Here is a 17,592-nt window from a genome sequence, read left to right on the forward strand (position 1 = left end):
CTGTTCAGGGATTTGGAGATAAAACTCCAAAAGGAATGACTAGAATACTTGAAAGTCTTTCCCTCTAGAACCTGAAAACAATAAGAATACATATTACATTGTCTAAAAATCAGTGTGTTATATCATTCATTGCAACGTACTAATAGTAGCCACGATTGATACAGCTGGTGCTTTCCAGTTCTGGGACTCATAGGAGTGTGTCCTAGGTCCCAGGTAGGGTAAGTCCATCAGGTAAGCAGGAAGGAAGAAGGAGAATGTAGCTCAAGCTTTCTCTCTTGGGTGAGAGCCTATGGAGAGCTGCAGCCTCTCCTCCAGGCTCATCCATCTGTGAATAATCGTGTTTGGCAGCTGATACATGCTGGCTCCTCAGGAGCAGAGCACACCAGCAGGAGCGATGAGTTCCTGGCTTGGGTTGTTGCAAGAGGTGGTTTCCTGACTGTTGCCATGTTAACAAAGGTGCTAAAATAGCTGTTTCAAAGACGCTTAAAAGTGGATAGCCTAGATATGTCTCCCATTCAAACAGCACCAACTTGGTCCTCTATTGGAACGGTAGCTTCCTTGTGACTGTGGCTACCCATGAAGGCTACCCCACAGTACTCATGCAGCCACTCAGTGGGGGACTATCCCTCAGCCAGGGTACTCCCAAAGTCAGTCTGAAGGTGTTTCCCTATCATACAACCTGATACTGTTTAAGCTATAGATTTGTTTGTTTGTTTTTGAGACAGGGTTTCTCTGTGTAGCCCTGCAGCTCTGACTGTCCTGGAACTAGCTCTGTAGACCAGGCTGGCCTCAAACTCAGAGATCCACCTGCCTCTAGCTCCCTAGTGCTGGGATTAAAGGTGCACCTCACCACCACTCAGCTAAGCTATAGATTTCTGAACCATACTGCTACACTTACAAATAGCCAGGAGCCAATTTGCCCCCAGATTATTTACCTCAGCTCTCTAAGTTACAGCTATATGCCTGGTGTGGTTGTTAACACATTACTCTCTGATAGGGTGTGTGTATATGTGCATGTAAGTGCACCCACACTCCCGTGTATGCAGGTAGTTTCATTTACTGGTGCACCTATGTGGAATCCAGAGAACAACCTCAGATATCATCCACTGTGGCTTTTTTGAGGCAGGGTTTCTACTGACCTAGATGTGCATATTCTCCTATTCAGGATGGGGACCAAACCTCCCCAATCCTCCTGCCTCTGCCTCCCCAGCACTGGGATTACAAGCGTGAGCCACTACTTTTTTTAACATAATACCTTTGGGATCCAACTCCAGTCCTCACTTGCATAGCAAGTGCCTTACCCACTGAGCCATCTCTACCATGCCTTTGATTGTTTTTATGATGAAAACAATATTGGAGTGAAAAATAGATGCAAACCAACTGTTGGTCCTGTGGTGAGCTTATAGACTGAAAACAAAGACCCCAGTTATGTCTTTATACACGAAGAAGAGCTTACCAATACCAGTTTGGAGGAGAGTGTTCTTCTCTACCTTATCCTTTGGAAACAAGTCTTTAAAAGAGCAAAAGAAAGGACTATGATCAGGAAGAAAGGAGGAAGAGGGGAAAGAAGGGAAGAGACAAAAGAAGAGGGGAAGAAAATAAACCTGTCTGTCTCCAGCCCCTCCCCCAAAAGTTTTAGACTAGTTGTCTGTTTTTCACTACAAGATATATGACCACATTTGTCTGTCTCTCTGTATAACCAGCCTCAAGAACAAAATACCCAGTAATCAATAGTCTTGTATGTAAGGACAAATAATACTTATTGGTCACAGCTAATTTCAAATAAATTAAACAGCACATACCATTGTTAAGTGGAGACAGCAATTATTTCTTATTATATCATGAATATTAATAAAAGATTAAGTTTCAAATAATGTTAACTATTTGTCTTAGTTAAGGTTTCTTTCACTGTGAAGAGACACCATGACCATGGCAACTATTATAAGGAAAACATTTAATTAGGGCCAGCTTACAGTTTAGAAGTTTAGTCCATTATCACCATGAGGGGAAGCATGACCCCATGCAGGCAGACATGGTTCTAGGGAGGTAACTGAGAGTTCTACATCTGGATCAGCAGGTAGTAGGAAGATAGAGTAACAATGCACCTGGCTTGAGTTTCTGAAACCTCAAAGCCCACCCCCTATGATGCACTTCCTCCAACAAGGCCAAAGCTCCAATAATGCCACTCCCTATGAGTCTATGGAGGCCATTTTCATTCAGACTACTACACCATTAATAACCATTAATAATTCACTGGCCTAAAACTAGGTTTTTAGTTAGAGCTACTGCTTTATCATCTGCTCTATGAATGAGTTTGTGACAGTGGACAGTATACTTCAAAATCTAGTTTGTAGAGCCACACTTGTGAATAAATCTCCTCTATCCCCTCCCAGCAACTATTGATTGCTAACTGCCTGTATATACTCAGGAAGGGAAGTCACCACGCAAGCCTCTTCCCATCCACACAGAACATTAATGGGCATTCTTTCACAACATCCGTTTGGATGCCTTCACTCAGAATGAGAATTGGGGATGCCAGGGACATAGCAGGGCCCTTTACTGAGGGACAGGCTTGATTACAAGTAGCAAAGTCTGGTAAGTTCTTTTAGTTTTCTTGACCTACAGATCTTCCAAGGGAAAGGAAGATGACTGCAATCATAGGACAGGGTGGCTTCCATCCTACCGTAGTTCCCAGCATCCTCCCTGTAGCACCCAACACCCCACCCTTGTAGAATTCAGGACCCTTCCTGTAGCATCAAGCATCCTCTCTGAGATACCCAGCATCCTCCTTGAAACGATCAGCATCCTCCCTGTAGTTCTCAGCATCCTCGCCAAGATACCCAGCATCCTCCCTGAGATACCCAACATCCTCGAGATACCCAACATCCTCAAGATACCCAGCATCCTTTTTGTAGTACCCAGAATTCTCCCTGAGATAGATATCCAGCATCCTCTCTGAGATTCTCAGCATAGTCCCACTGTCCCTTAGCACATATAAACTGACTACATTTGTTGTAGTGTCAGCATGAGTTCTATGATTTTGTTCCTTCTCTGTCTATCAGTACCTCCTTTGACTCATTCTTAGTCACCTTCATGTGCCGAGGGACCTTTGGACATCCATAAACAGCAGTGAATATATGTTCCCCACTCTCTTGACCACTTGGCCTTAATTCTGGAGGCTTCAAAAAAGTCTTTTCAGAAAAAAAGTTCTGACCTACCCTCCCTACAGAGGACAGTGAGACCACATAGTAACAACATATTTGAAGTCATTTTACAGAATGCAAAGTATTATTGTTATTGCTACTAATCCCCAGTGTTAGGAATACAGGTTGTGTGTGTGTGTGTGTGTGTGTGTGTGTGTGTGTGTGTGTGTGTGTGTGTGTACATGTGTGTATCTATATGTGTGTTTTAAGCATATGGGGGTGGTTACATGTATGCATGTGGAGGCCAGAGGTCCACCTCAGATATTCCTCAGGATGCTGTACACTTTGTGTTTGTTGAGACAGCCTGAAATTCAATGATTTGTCTAGATTGACTGAGTTCAAGCTGATGAAACCCTTCTGTCTCCACTTTCTGAGCACTGGTATTACAGACATGAGCTATGACATGCAGATTCCTGATGTGAGCTCTGGGGGTCAGACTCATATCCTCTTGCTTGCAAAACAAGCATTTTACCCCAACTGAGCTATCTCACCAGCCCAGGGGGAAAGGTACTCAACTTTCTGATAAACCAAGAGTGAATGGGCTGAGTACCACTGAGAGTCAGGCACTATGCCCAACTGTTGTGACTAGAATTAAGTTGGGCAGCAGATACTAACATGATATAGATAAAAGTTAAATACAAAATAACACTCATGAAACCAGATGAGAAGTTGATAAGTTAGTTACATTTCATCAAAATCACAGCTTTTCCTCAACAAAGAGCCCTGTCAAGATATGGAAAGGAGAAGCAAAAGATTGGCACAATATTTGAAAATCTTGTTCTTAACCATGACTGAGTATGCAACACACAGCCAGCTTTTGAAATGCAACAGTTAAAAAAAGAAAAACTCAGTAAGAAAATGGACAAAGGCATGAACCCACACATCACTTATGATGACAGACCATGCAATGTTCAATCCCACTATCTAAGGGAAAGGGGAGTTTAATCCAGGAGGTACCCACATACCACTAGAATGAGGAGATAAACGGCTAGAGCACCACACTTAGCAAAGAGATTGATGCACTAATGGTGTGTGACTTGGCACAGCCTTGATGGAAAACCTTTTAGAAGTTCCCTTAAGATGCAGACTTATAGTTCCTAGGTAGCCCACTATAGCCTCTTAGTTATTGACCTGGAATATTCCCAGAAAAATGGAAACTTATGTTCATCTACTAACTGATACTCAGAAATTTGCAGCAGCTTTATTTTGGAGAACCCCAAACTGTAATTACCCAGATGTCCTTCAGAGGATGAGAGTCTAGCCATGGGACAATGTGTCATGGAATGTTATTCGACCATGGAAAAGAACGAACTGTCAGTGTTCAAAGCAACCCAGGGAGTCTCCAGAGGAAAATGCTAATTAAGAAAAGCTACTTCAAAGGTCATGTAGTGTAAGACTCCCTTTAAAACACATTCTTGGCATGCCCTTGTTCCTGGGGCAGGGGGGGTAGAGGTGATAGGAGCTGAGAGAAAAGAATGAGTAGCCCAGTGTCCTTGAATGACTGGTATTGTGCATGTTGGCAGTGCCAGTAGACACCCCACCTACACTCATGACATAGTATTATAAAGTTGAACACAGTGTTAGCCATATGTCTGTCAGCTTTCCACCTCTGTAACAAAATCCTTGGAATCAATAACTTAAAAGAGAAAAGGTGATTTTTGACTCCCATGTCTAAGTTCAGCTCAAGCCCTGGAAGAACACTGCTTTAAGCCTCTGGCAGGATGCCAGATGCAGTGGAGAGGAGAAGGGGATGGAGAAAACTTGCTCAAAAGCCTGGAGCAAAGCAAGCAGGAAGGAGCTAAGGCATATTGGCTCCCTTCAAGGTCATCGTGATCTAAGGATGTCCCACCTGGATCTAATTCTCAAAGTCTACAGCATCTCCTAATAGTGCCACACTGGAGATAATACTTAACAACACACACACACACACACACACACACACACACACACACACACACACACACCCTCCGGCAGATATTCAGCTGTCAAACTATGGTACATACAGAGACACACACATGAATATACAACTTCAAAGTTTGAGCAAGGGCAAGATGACCCAGTGCTACCCTGGGTAAATGATAACCTGTGGTTTTTCAAGATGCAAGGGATACAGAGGGAAGGAAAGGGGACATTCTTGTAGCATCTCTTCTCGCTGCATCTGAATCTTTGGTTATGTTAAAACACAAATGTGTAACATATGGTTACCAAAAAAAAAAAAAAAAAAGGCAAATGTCTTAAAGAAAAGTGCCCAGGTTCTCTTCTGGGAGGTGAGGGGACAGAACAAGGAGAACAGTGGGGGCAGTCTGGCTATGTTGCTTGTTTCTGCTGCCTGCTAAATGCTCCACTTAGAGCTCAACCAGGGATCCATCTGAAGTGAGCACACAGCATGAGGGGCAACCAGACCCCTCAGGGCATTCTCTTCACCAATACTAAGCAACTGGGCACAGGTGGGGGTCTTATATGATCCTGTCAACTTTCCTGTGAATTTTTACATAGTGGAAGACATTAGTCAAAGCATAATGTGTAGGCATGTGTATGCAAATACATAGATGTATGTGTACACACACACACACACACACAAACATACAAGCAAGCATCAAGGGTGTGTGCGTTGTAGCCTCTAATCCATTTGTTATAGAACATTGTCCTCTGAGCAAATCAGCCTCCATCTTCATCAGATCAGTTGTGGCTACTTACAAGCACTGATCACCATCTGCTTTGTTGACTGTTGACATTCCCTCATTAGAAGGAGGGTTGGAGAAAGTCACTGAGCCTTCCCTTGGTTTTCTAGCCTCTCCTCCCAGCCATGTGTGTGCAATTCTGCTCTAATTCCACATGGCCCCAGGACCTTGCTGGGGAAGTTCATCTGAAGGGATGATGCCATCTGCGTGGCTATGGAGAAACCATTATCAATGCTGCATGAAGAGTTTTCCCTGTAACTGCTTTGGGGTCACTCATACTCTGCATGCTCTATGAGCAAGCCCAGTAAAACTCATGGGCTCTTGTACAGGTTAGTTTTCTAGGTCAGACTGTTCTACACTTAAGTCTGTGAGGTACTTTCTTGATTATTGATTAATGCATTAGGGCCCAGATCACTATGGGTATTGCCACCCCTGGGCAAGCAGTCCTGCATCATATAAGAAAGCAAGGTGAGCAAGTTATGGAGAGCAACCCAGTAAGGCTCAGTCTTCCATGGTCTCTGCTTTAGTTGACTCCAGGTTCCTGCCTTGGCTTCCCCTGATTACAGGCTATAAGGTGTGGTTGAGGTGGAGTCCTTGGACCACCAGAAGTAAGACCTACTTACATTTATCCAGAGGTATGAGACATGCTTACATTAATAACATTTTATGAAAACAACACATGATTGTAATCACAGCAGATCACTGACTCCCCAGCCCCTAATGTGTACTCAACTGCTTGTTTGCTCTCCATTGGTTTACTTCTAAAATATATTTAAATTTGTTTCTTGGTGCTCTTTATATGACAGAGTCAATATCTACTTTCACAAGCATTGAATGCCTACAAGCCATTTTGGTAATAGCTCATGTTCCACATATTAGTAATTGTGACCATTTTATAAGTATTAAGGAGGAGCTAAAAATAAATCCATTTCAAGCTAAATACTTGGAAGCTGTTTGTGGTTTCAACAAATAAAAGGTTTAGAATATTTCTTAAGATATTACCATGTTCCTTTCATTTTAACTGTCAACATGCCACAACCTGGAGCCACCTGGGAAGAAAGTCTTAATGAGGAATTGTCTGGATCAAGTTGGCCTGAGGGTTTATTTGTGGAGTGGTATCTTGATTGTTAATGGATATAGGAAGACCTACCCTGAATGTGGTACCATTTGATGGGCTGGACTCTGAACTGTGTAAGAGTGAAAAAAAAAATTTAGCTGAGCATAAGAAGCAGCTAGCAAGCAGGCAGCACAGGTACACCCATTTCTCAAGGCTGCTGGCTGTGATGTGATATGACTACCTGCTTGCGTCCCTGCCTTGACTTCCCTAACATGATGGACTGTAACCTGGGATTGAAAGCTTAAACAAACTCCCGCCGCCCCTAAATTGCTGTGGCAAGAGTATTTCATCACAGCATCAGGAACTAAAGCAGGACACTTGCTTTTTGTTTTTCTTGTAAAGCAGCAAATAAATGAGCTCTTGCAAAATATTTTAGCAGGTGTTACCACAGGTAGGTTTACTATCCTCTGAAGTGAGGAAAATAAAATAAAGACTATGCCTCTACAATTAGCCTTATGATCCATCACACTATCTCAGTGCTTTTGAATTCAATCACAAATAATTCTTTCAGCTAGTTTTATTGAAATATGATAGTTTTGTGCTATCTTCACATTGCAACATTAATTTAACCTGTTTCCTAAATGGATTTTCTATAAGGAATGATTGATCAGAAATGTGTTGTGATATGGGAGTCAATGACATCATCCTCCCCACAGGATGTCTGTGTGCCTAGCCTGTTACTACCGCCCTACTTATTATAAATGCAATGCAAACAGCAGTGTGTCCCAGTAATCACATCCCTCATGTAGGATTATTGTTTTATTGTGAATATCAGCCTCATTATCTTGCCTTTCTATTCTTCTCTAGAGTGACCACATCTGGTAGAAGAGGGGAAGATGTAGTTACTGAGTCCAGTCCAGTCTTTGTGTCTCTCGCATTGTCAACAAAAGAAAGGCTCCAGCTGCCCCCTTAGACATATGGATATTCCAGGAGCCACGTAAAGGTAATGATACTCCTTGCCTTTAAAGCTGTTCATCTGAACAAGCATAAAATGTATGTTTGTGAATGGAGGGGTTTTAATTTGCTAAACAAGGCACACTCTAATCTCAATGATCAAACTCAGTGTGAAGTTGCAGCATGTTGCCTGTTGTTAGACCAGGAACTGGGAGTGCTTTCTGATCCAACTGCGGCATTAAATGGAAGTTTCATGGTGCTGTTAACAGGTCTGTCCACTTTCATAGATATGCAGCAGCTCCTTGTTACTAATTGCTGAGGAGTTAGATGTTTCCATTTTTAGTTCTGTTCAGGGCTTTCACATTTAAGGAAGGGTGGGACCTCACAGTATGGGAAGGATGTCATAGTCCTTCGCCATTGATGGATCTTTCTGAATACCAGGAGACCCTGCAAGCTGTCCCCTTTCCAGAATTTCAGGTTATGGTTGAGCTTCTTTTGTCAGAAAAATGAATTGTGGTAAAAATAACACAACATAGCATAAAGCTCATCTTAGCTGCGTCTAAGCACGTAGCTCAGGGGTCCTGAAAATATTCACATGCTTTTATGGCCTTCACAGCATCTGCTTTCAGAGCTCCACATCTCTACAAATCTCAGCTTGACACCCACCAAACATCAACTCTTCATTTCCTACCAAGCAGCCTCCATTCCTCCTCTGTCCCTAGGATCTGGGGCTCTCAGGTCCTTTGTATGAGTGGAACCATAATGCGTCAGTCCATCAGAGACTGTTCTGTTCTGCTTTGTGTATTTCCTTGGATATATTATGTAACGTATGTCAGAATTCCCTTCCTTTTTAAGGCTGGATGATACTTTAGTATACTCTTATCACTAGATACACCTGTGCTTCTCTGTCCTTCATATATCAAGACTGATACTGACATAACTCACAATGGAGAAATACAGGTATAGGTCATTGTTTTCAACACTTCTGGTTTGTGTCTGTGAGTGGAAGTATGGGTCACATAGGCCATATTGTATTTTTAAATTTGTGAGGAAAGTCCATGATTTTTTTTGTAGTGAGTATGCCATTTTACACTCCTGTGAACATTTTCCAATTTTTCAATTTCCCTAAACCCATAGCTATCCTAATGAGTATAAAATGATATATCACTGTAGTTTTTGTTAAAAAGATTAGCGGTGTTGAATATGTTTTCATGTACTTGTTAGGAAACTGCCCTATCTTAACCAAGTACAGTAGTTCATGCTGGTAATCTAGCAATTGGGGAGACAGAGGCACGAGGACCACCTTCAAACCATCAGTTTGATGTCAGCCTGAGTTACACAGTGAGTTCTGGGTAGGCTTTGGCTGCTGAATAAGGCCACATTTCAAAAAGTCAAGAAGAAGGAGGAGGAAAAAGAGGAGAGAAGGAGGCAGAGGAGGAGATGAAAATTACATATCTTCTTTGGAGAGATATAAGAAATTTCTTTAATTGTTGTTTGGTTGTAAAAATTCTTTATATGTTGTAAATATTAAACTTTTATTGGTAAATGAATTTGCAAAAATTTTCTCTCTTTTCATGGGTGGCTTTCACTCTGTTGATAGTCTTCTTCAAAGCATCGAAATCCTGTGATTAAAAAAATGAAACAGTGCAACTCTTTTTCTTTGTTCCCTGTACTTTTGGCTTCCCATTCAAGAATCATCAGGCTTCATGTCCAGAAGCAGCTCCTTTACATTGTCTTAAGGGTTTTAACCATTTTGCATTTATGTTTATGTCATGATCCATCAGAAGCTGGTTTTATTATACACTTCTTTATTCTTCTGCATTTGAATTTCCAGTTTTCCCAGCATCATTCATTGAAAAGACTGTCCTTTCCATCATGTCTTTGTACTTTGTCAAATATCATTTGGCCTTCTATGCAAGTGTGGGGACCAGTTGTTTTCCATGAGTCTTTAAGCCCCACCACCCTGTCAAAACCACAGTTTCAGTTATCGTGACATGGCAGAAAGTTCATCTTGGCCACTTAGAGTCTTTTGGGATTCCATGTGCATTTTAGAATATTTCTTTGAAAAATGCCTTTGAGGTTTTGATAAGGATCACATTGACTATGTGAATTGCATGGCTAAGATTCTTAGTTGGTTACAAACATTGTTTTTGCTCTTTCTAGTAATGAGTTTCGCAAGCAATTTGCACATATACCATGACTTTAATTCTTTTTCTCAATCCAGAAAATAATATTTATATTTTATTACCTACCTGTTTCTGTAAACAAAAACCTCTTCAAATTCTGGTCTGATAATGTCGTTTCCTTCTTGAATAACTCTGTTTGCTGGTGGTAATTGGATGGGTGCTGATGGTGGCTGAACGCTCCACAGCATCTTTACCATTGCATAGACAGTGTTCATCACAATAGACTATAGAGATCCCCAAACACAGGTGTTTTCAGATCATAGGGCATTGTCTATAACCACAGTCAACACTAATCATGAAGAGAGGCTTGGGGGAAGGAGTAATTGTGTGCACCTGTCAGTTTCCATGTGCTGAAGTTATATAACCCTGCGCATACTTACCCCACTGCACAACCACCAATCTCACTGAAGGGAGGCGTCTACTCTTCCCACTCAAAGTGCGGGAGGCTCTGTTAGCTTAGCAGGGACACTAGGGGTACCATCATTGGGAGTAGCCTGAATGGGAGACTGGAGGGGGCTGCTGCAGATCTAGTCTCATTATGTGTCACCAACTGCGGGTGGCTTTTCCATTTCAGACATTAATTGAAGCCCATTTACAGTTTAAGAAAAACATTCAAAAGTTAACCTTAAATTGGGCAGGGTGGTGCATGCCTGCAGTCCCAGCACTTGGGAGGTAGCAGTAGGGGGACCAGAAATTCAGGCCACTCTGAGCTATAAAATGACTTCCAGGCCAGCCTGGGCTATATGAAATTTTATCTTAAAACAGACAAACAAGAGCTAACTGAAGGCCTATGCTGGGTTCTGTCAGCTTCTGTGAAGGTGCTAAGGTAAAAGCCTGTGCTCATGGTCTCTGCACCTGTTTTTCATGTCCTCAACAGTACCAGGAGCTTTCTTGTCACTTGAGATGTAAAATAGTAAGAGGAAGGCATTGCCTCAAAGGGATCCAGACCAACCCAGAAAAGGCACATGAGAGACCCAATCTCTTTCTTGGTTAGACTGTAGCTCATGCACATCATACTAAGTCAGTAAGAGTTTTTGTAGGATGACTTAGGATGACAATGGTAGTTACATAGCTTCAGTCCATCGCTCTCAGATGGAACGAAGATAGATCAGTCTCTCCAAAAATGTATACGTTCTCGCAACCCTAGAAGTGACAGGTTCTCCAGACTCTCATCTGCTGGTCACTCCATCTACCCTCCAGGTCCACGCCACTGTAGATTCTCCTGGTGCTTTTTTTCAGCCCTCACTTAGTAAACGGAAGGATTGGCTCCTGCTAAGCTGCCATACTGTCTACAATCCAATCCTCTTGCTTTCACAGTCTCTCACTTTACACCATGCAGTCCTCCAGCCCTCAGCCTTGTCTTTCCACAGCAGCTAATTTCTTTAAACATCTCCGTGTAAGGACTTTGGGCTTGCTTTTACAGGAGACATAAAAGTACCATGGAACTGGCATGTAGACCAAGGGCATCTTTCTATCCTCTCATGTCCCAGTTACTACTGTGATTGCTGAGATGTGAACACCTGTGGTGCCCTGCAGCTGGTGCAGAAGGAATCTAATTCACTGCACCAGAGCCCAGGGAGAAAACGCATCCCATTTCCATGCTAAAGATATGACTGAAAATAAAATCAATATCTGTTTCCGGAGACACACATGGATTGCATTCTGAATGGTGACAATTTTAACAGGGCTCACATGTCCAGAAGAAAAAAATGCTGACTTAGCTCCAGATTTATAAATTGGTGTTTCTCGCCTTTGAGAAGATGTTCTTGCAAAGTTAAGCAGTGTCCCTTGCTTTAGTGCCAGTGGTTCCAACAGACTTTCAAAGCCTTAGTTAAGTGTTAAAGGGTCTGTATCAAGGTCAAATGAGATGAATTCTATGATCAAATCAACTGCAAGGGCTAATAACAATAGCTAAGCATGTACTAATGCCTACTGTGTGCCAGCCTTGGTATTAAATGTACTATTTAACTTACTTCATCCTCAAAATAATGTGTGACATAATAGCTTCTTATCCACATTCATAATCATGACATATTAGAGCAAAGTAGTTGACAGAGAACTTAAAGATGATAGGTGAGGAAATGGCCCAGAAGGGATTAGACATAGGTAGGCATTTTACCTTTTAAACCCACCTCTCTGACTATTGAACCACTCTACTGAGCTATGCAGAGCCAGATGTCCTGTGTTGTTTGTATGTATATATGTGTCTAATGGATTGTGTATTTGCAAAGAGCTTGCAAAGCTGCCAGGATGCTGTTAGATCAAGCTGTCCCACTCTATGGCATGAAGCTGTCAACAAGGGTTTCTTGTTTATTTTTGTTTGTGGATTATAATTTTTTTCTTTGAAATAGGGTTTCACACTGTAGTTTATTAGTCTGTCCTAGTACTCACTGTGCAGCCTAAACTGGCTTCAAACTCATGACAGTCCTCCAACCTCAGCCTCCATGGTACAAAGATTATGAGTATGTCTGGTTACCACGTTCATACATTTTTGCCCAGAAAACAACCTAATAATTTTGAACCATACAGTCAGGATATCACTAAGTCCTTTCCAACTGTTTGTCATGATTCACTTGAAATTCTTTATAATTCTGGTGACTCTATTTTAATATCACATTGTAAATATTATGGGGAGTTAAAAAAACATAAACTTGTTTCAGCATTGATTTTCCTGGAATTTATCTTAGAAAATCACAGAAACTTGACTTTCTCAGAATTTGCATTTTTGAGGTGATGGGCCACCAGCCTTCCTAGAGTGTGATAGAAAAGGCCCTCTGTGATATTCTTTTCCTCCCCTTGGGGACAGTGAAGCTGCAGGCATTGGGTGTTTAGATGGCAGCAAAGCTGTGAAGTATGTACAGTCACTTGGCCCATCCATCATTGGTGGTAGATGAAGGGTTCAGAGAGGCTCATGCTGTAGGGAGTTTAGAAAACAAAGAAGATAGGAGGTTGTAAACAGCAGAGTGAGGTCTTGCTGAGTGAGTGGAAGTCAGCTACATGAGTGTCCTGTGGTATGCAGCCTCTGATCTGCTTCCTCGGGGGAACTGTGAGCCTGAGGGTTCAGCCCAAGTAGACCTGGATATCCCACATAGTGATGCTGGAGTTTAGAGGCACTGTCTCTTTTTTTGCTTGGAGTAGAACTAAAGTGTCTTCTTGCTCTGATGCTGTGGAGAAGACTCCAGAGCCACTGCAGCCACATGTCCATAGAAGATCTGTGCCCTGAAGCCTCTACCCATGACTGTCAGAATTGGTTTTCTAAGTTGCTGTGTTTGGTTAGTGGACTAAAGAATGCTGAAACTGTTCCTGATGTCATAGGTATCAATTATTTTGAATATTAATTGCATTAATAGTCAGGCTTCATAAAAATGAACACTGGTTGAATGGGTGTGTAGTATACAGTGCCTAGACTTAGCCTTTGCCACAGTGTTAACTCTGATGACCTGGGGTTCACTCTAGACAGCCCCACACCTGGAAAGGACCTTTAAAAATTATTTAGCCACAAAAAATGCGATCATAATATTTGTGGGAAAATGGATGAACAGGAAATTATCATCTTAACCAAAGTATCCTAGGTCCAGATTGACAAACACCACATGTTTTCTCTCATATGTAGGTGCTGGATTTTAATTTTTATCTGTATATACATATGGGATGGTGGGTATAGATGTGAAACTAGGAATGGGACCATTTGAAGGGAGAAGAGGACTGGAGAGGATTACACAGTATTTGTGACAAGGAAGAAGAGTGATGGCTGGGAAGAAATCTCTGGGCAGGACAGAAGAGAGACCAATGTGGTGGTTTGAAAGAAGATGGCTCCCCAAAGGGAGTGGCCTTGTTGGAGGAAATGTGTCACTGTGAGGATGGGCTTTGAGATCTCCTATGCTCAAGCTACTCCCAGTGTCACACAGTCCACTTTCTGTTGCCAGAAAGATGTAGGACTCTCAGCTACTTCTCCAGCACCATGTCTGCCTGCATGTCACCATGTCCCACCATGATGATGATAGACTGAACCTCTGAAGTGTAAGTGAGCCTCCCCAATTAAGTGTTCTCATTTATAAGAGTCGCTGTGGTCATGGCGTCTCTTCACAGCAATAGAAACTCTAAGACAATAAACAAAAACAAAACACATAGAGGATTCAACATGGAAACCTTTCTTATGCTAATCTAAAGAACAACTAAATTCCAAAATATATGCATACACCAATAAAAGCATTTAAAGAATAAGATAAATTCAAGATACTACTAAAAGTAGAGTACAAAGGAAAAAGAAGAAGAATCACAGGAACCCCCCCAAAAATCTCTAATAGAGAAAAATGTGAATATACAAAATTAGAGGGATTGTGAAGAGGAATACAATATAAAAAAGAATGAAGAAGAGTGGTTGGTTGTAGTGCTGCTGAGATCAGTGGTGGGAAAAAACCTGTCCTGCAGGGAAATTGTAGCCTAGTGATTAAGCCAAATACTGACTTTAAAAAAATGTACTATTTTCATATTCTCTCCCTAACAATAGTTTACACCTCTCCCCTTAATTTTAATTTTTGTTTGACAGAAAGATTGGGTAGCATCTTTCAAATAGGGACCAATTATCATTAGTACTTCTAAAGCATATCCTGCTGAAGTAGCAAGTACCACATTCCACTTTGGGGTATTTTAATTAAGCCTCCTTATCTATTATCAATCGTTCCCTATGTATGGAGTCAACCAAATTGAACTTTCAAACTTCTGTCCAAAAATAGAAACATGTATGTAGCTGGAGAGTTTCTCTCCAGCTCCCGCCAAGGCCCACTTATAAAATAAACACACAGACACTTATATTATTTAAACTGTTTGGCCTAATGGCTCAGGCTTCTAGCTATCTAGTTCTTACATCTTAAATTAACCCATTTCTATAAATCTATACTTTGCCACATGGCTTGTGGCTTACTGGTACCTTGCATCTTCCTTGTCATGGCAGCAGCTGGCAGTGTCTCTCCTCAGCTTTCCACTTCCCTGAATTCTCTTCTCTGTTTGTCCTGCCTGTACTTCCTGCCTGGCTACTGACCAATCAGTGTTTTATTTATTAACCAATCAGAGCAACACACTTGACATACAGAATACCCCACAGCACATGTAACTTGGTTGAGTATAAGAAGCATTGTATAACACATCTGCCAAAGAATACTAATGTTAGGGAAATATACTCTTTCTCTTTGAACATACAAAGGACTTACCATGTAGCCATATCATCTAGAAGTTTCTAGAATCATCCTTGTTGGGAACACAAGGGACCAGGTGGATAGTTAAGTTTTCTTTAGCATTTTGGGCATACTCCAATGTGCAGGATAAAAACCACACCTCATAAAAAGCCTTCCTGAATGGAGAGGCCCACATAAAACACTTAGGTAGAAATGAAACTCCATTTGTTAACTCCACTGGTTAAGTCGCTTTTTGAACACAGATAATATAGAAGAAAGAATATAGAATCTTCCCTTATCAGAAACACTTTCAAAGTGAAGTAAAAATGCACAGGCTCTGGGGTGGGTGTGGCTCTAACTCTGTATCTGTGAAAAACCAAAGAAGAAACAGCAAGGCTGGCATGTCACAGACATGGAAAGATGTGGTGAGGTGCTGGGCTGAGTGTTGTGGCAGTGATCACAGCACACAGTGGCTGGAGGCAGAAAGATTAGGAGGTTAGGGTCATCCTTACCTATAGAGCAAGTTAGAGGCTATCCTGAGCTACATAAGACCCAATCCTCTCAAACAAAACCAATAAAAAGTTAAATTTGAAAGGAAAATTAGCTGGAAATGGGCAGGGGGTTCAGAAGACCTGGATTTATGTCTGGATTTCACATTAGAAAATATGCTCATGCTACTATAGTGGGCTTTGATGCCCAGCTTTGATCACTTGTTCACTGACAACCATCAAACAGGTAATGGTGTTGTGAGTAAGAGTGTGGCATGGCCTCCTGCAGTATCCCACAACCCAGGGAAAGCCTGCCCTGCATAGCCACTCCACCTCAGCTGCTGCATGTGCAGAGCCTGCATGCTGAGGACACAAGCCACTCTTGATGCTCTGCGTTCACTGCAGTTACTCAACTTCCTCTTCTGTATGACAGTCATAATTATTGCATTTATACCTCTGAGGGCTACAGTAAGGGTTGAATGAGTTTAAATGGCACTTGTCACATGGTAAGCCTAGTAGGAGTGAGGCTGTGTTTGTGACATTTATTGATGTTTTACTGGTAAGAGCAGCATTGGGGAAATGCTACAAATATTCATCCATGGGAGACTGCCTAAAAAATTGTGCTTCATTTATCTCATGGGACACTATGAGATTTTAATGAGCATGATTATATGAACCTAACCAATCATCTCAAGATCCAGTGTTATACAAAACACTACAGGATATAGAGCTATGTGTGAAGTGTCATTGTGTGTTTTACAAACACCTTTATCTGCTAGTGGTTTGCAAGGGAAAGCAAGGGAAGGGAATGGGAGAGGCTCCATCAGAAGGAAGGGATTCCTTTGCATGGCCTACCTTCAGATGTTCTCAGGCAGTTGTGCTATGTATGCTTCTGTTCTTCCTTAGAAGTAATAATCAAGTTAATATTCATTGCACAGAAACTCTGCAGGCCAGCATAATGAAAGCACCCCAAAGACACAAGCTGTTAGTGACCCTGTGGAGTCAAGAGTCCCACCCAGGTAATGATGTATTCCCCAGACATATTGGCAGGGACATCAGGAGAGAATGTTGAAGTAGAAGGCAATGATAGAGTGGTGTTGTCATCACAAAGGACAGAGAGAGTTAGCCCTCTGAGAGAACAGAGCTCTCACAGAGACTCACATATTCCAAGTGCATGTGCCAGGGGGTGGGGGTGGGCATGGAGACAGGATGCCCGCCCCCCAGAATAAGCAAAGGCACTTGAGAATTGCAGGACGGGCTTGGGAAAAGGCAATGAAGTCTTGGTGCATGCATGATGCAGCCCCATGAGAGGGGACAGGACAAGTAGAGGACATTTTTATTCCCAAAGACTTCTTTAAAATGCTACATGTGCCCTCCCAGGGACTCAGGGGGCAACAGAGGAGGACTCAGCCCACAGAATAGGGTCTCTTCATTCTCTTTCCAACACGGTGTTTCGTGAGCTGGCAGGTAGTTCTGAGGATGTTCTGTAAATTATTCAACTCTTACGCACAGCATTTTCCTTGTACCACTCTGTGGGAACCTATCCCAGGCCCTCTCCCAGCAGGCTACTGGGGGCCAAGTCCTGCTTCTTCTCTACCTTGGAGAGCACTCTACACCCAGACAGTGCAACACAGCCTGTTGGAAGCCTGCTTCAGAGCCCACGCTCTCCACAGAGTGATGGATGAGGCTCATCTCCCATCATTTCATGGGAGAGTCACATGCATAACTCTCATTAGTGCTAATGGCAGCTTCTTACATACATTTTATAGGGCGGGAAGGTGGGAGGCAAGGCACTTTCACTCTTCACGGGTTTTCTTACACCGGCTTCATGCCTCTAGTCTGGAACTGG

General features: G+C 42.2%; 1 protein-coding gene across 19 annotated transcripts in view; it reads left to right on the plus strand.

The window, feature by feature from the left end:
• Myt1l (myelin transcription factor 1 like) overlaps positions 1-17,592 on the plus strand; it is a 399,212-nt gene that overhangs the window by 196,394 nt on the left and 185,226 nt on the right. For all 19 annotated transcript variants that reach the window (XM_036170263.1, XM_036170272.1, XM_036170265.1 and 16 more), the window contains one exon: positions 7,809-7,944. The gene's annotated coding sequence lies outside the window, so the exon portion shown is untranslated. The remainder of the gene's footprint in view (positions 1-7,808; positions 7,945-17,592) is intronic.

The sequence above is a fragment of the Onychomys torridus genome, chromosome 21 (assembly GCF_903995425.1).
Source record: "Onychomys torridus chromosome 21, mOncTor1.1, whole genome shotgun sequence".
Lineage (NCBI taxonomy): Eukaryota > Metazoa > Chordata > Mammalia > Rodentia > Cricetidae > Onychomys > Onychomys torridus.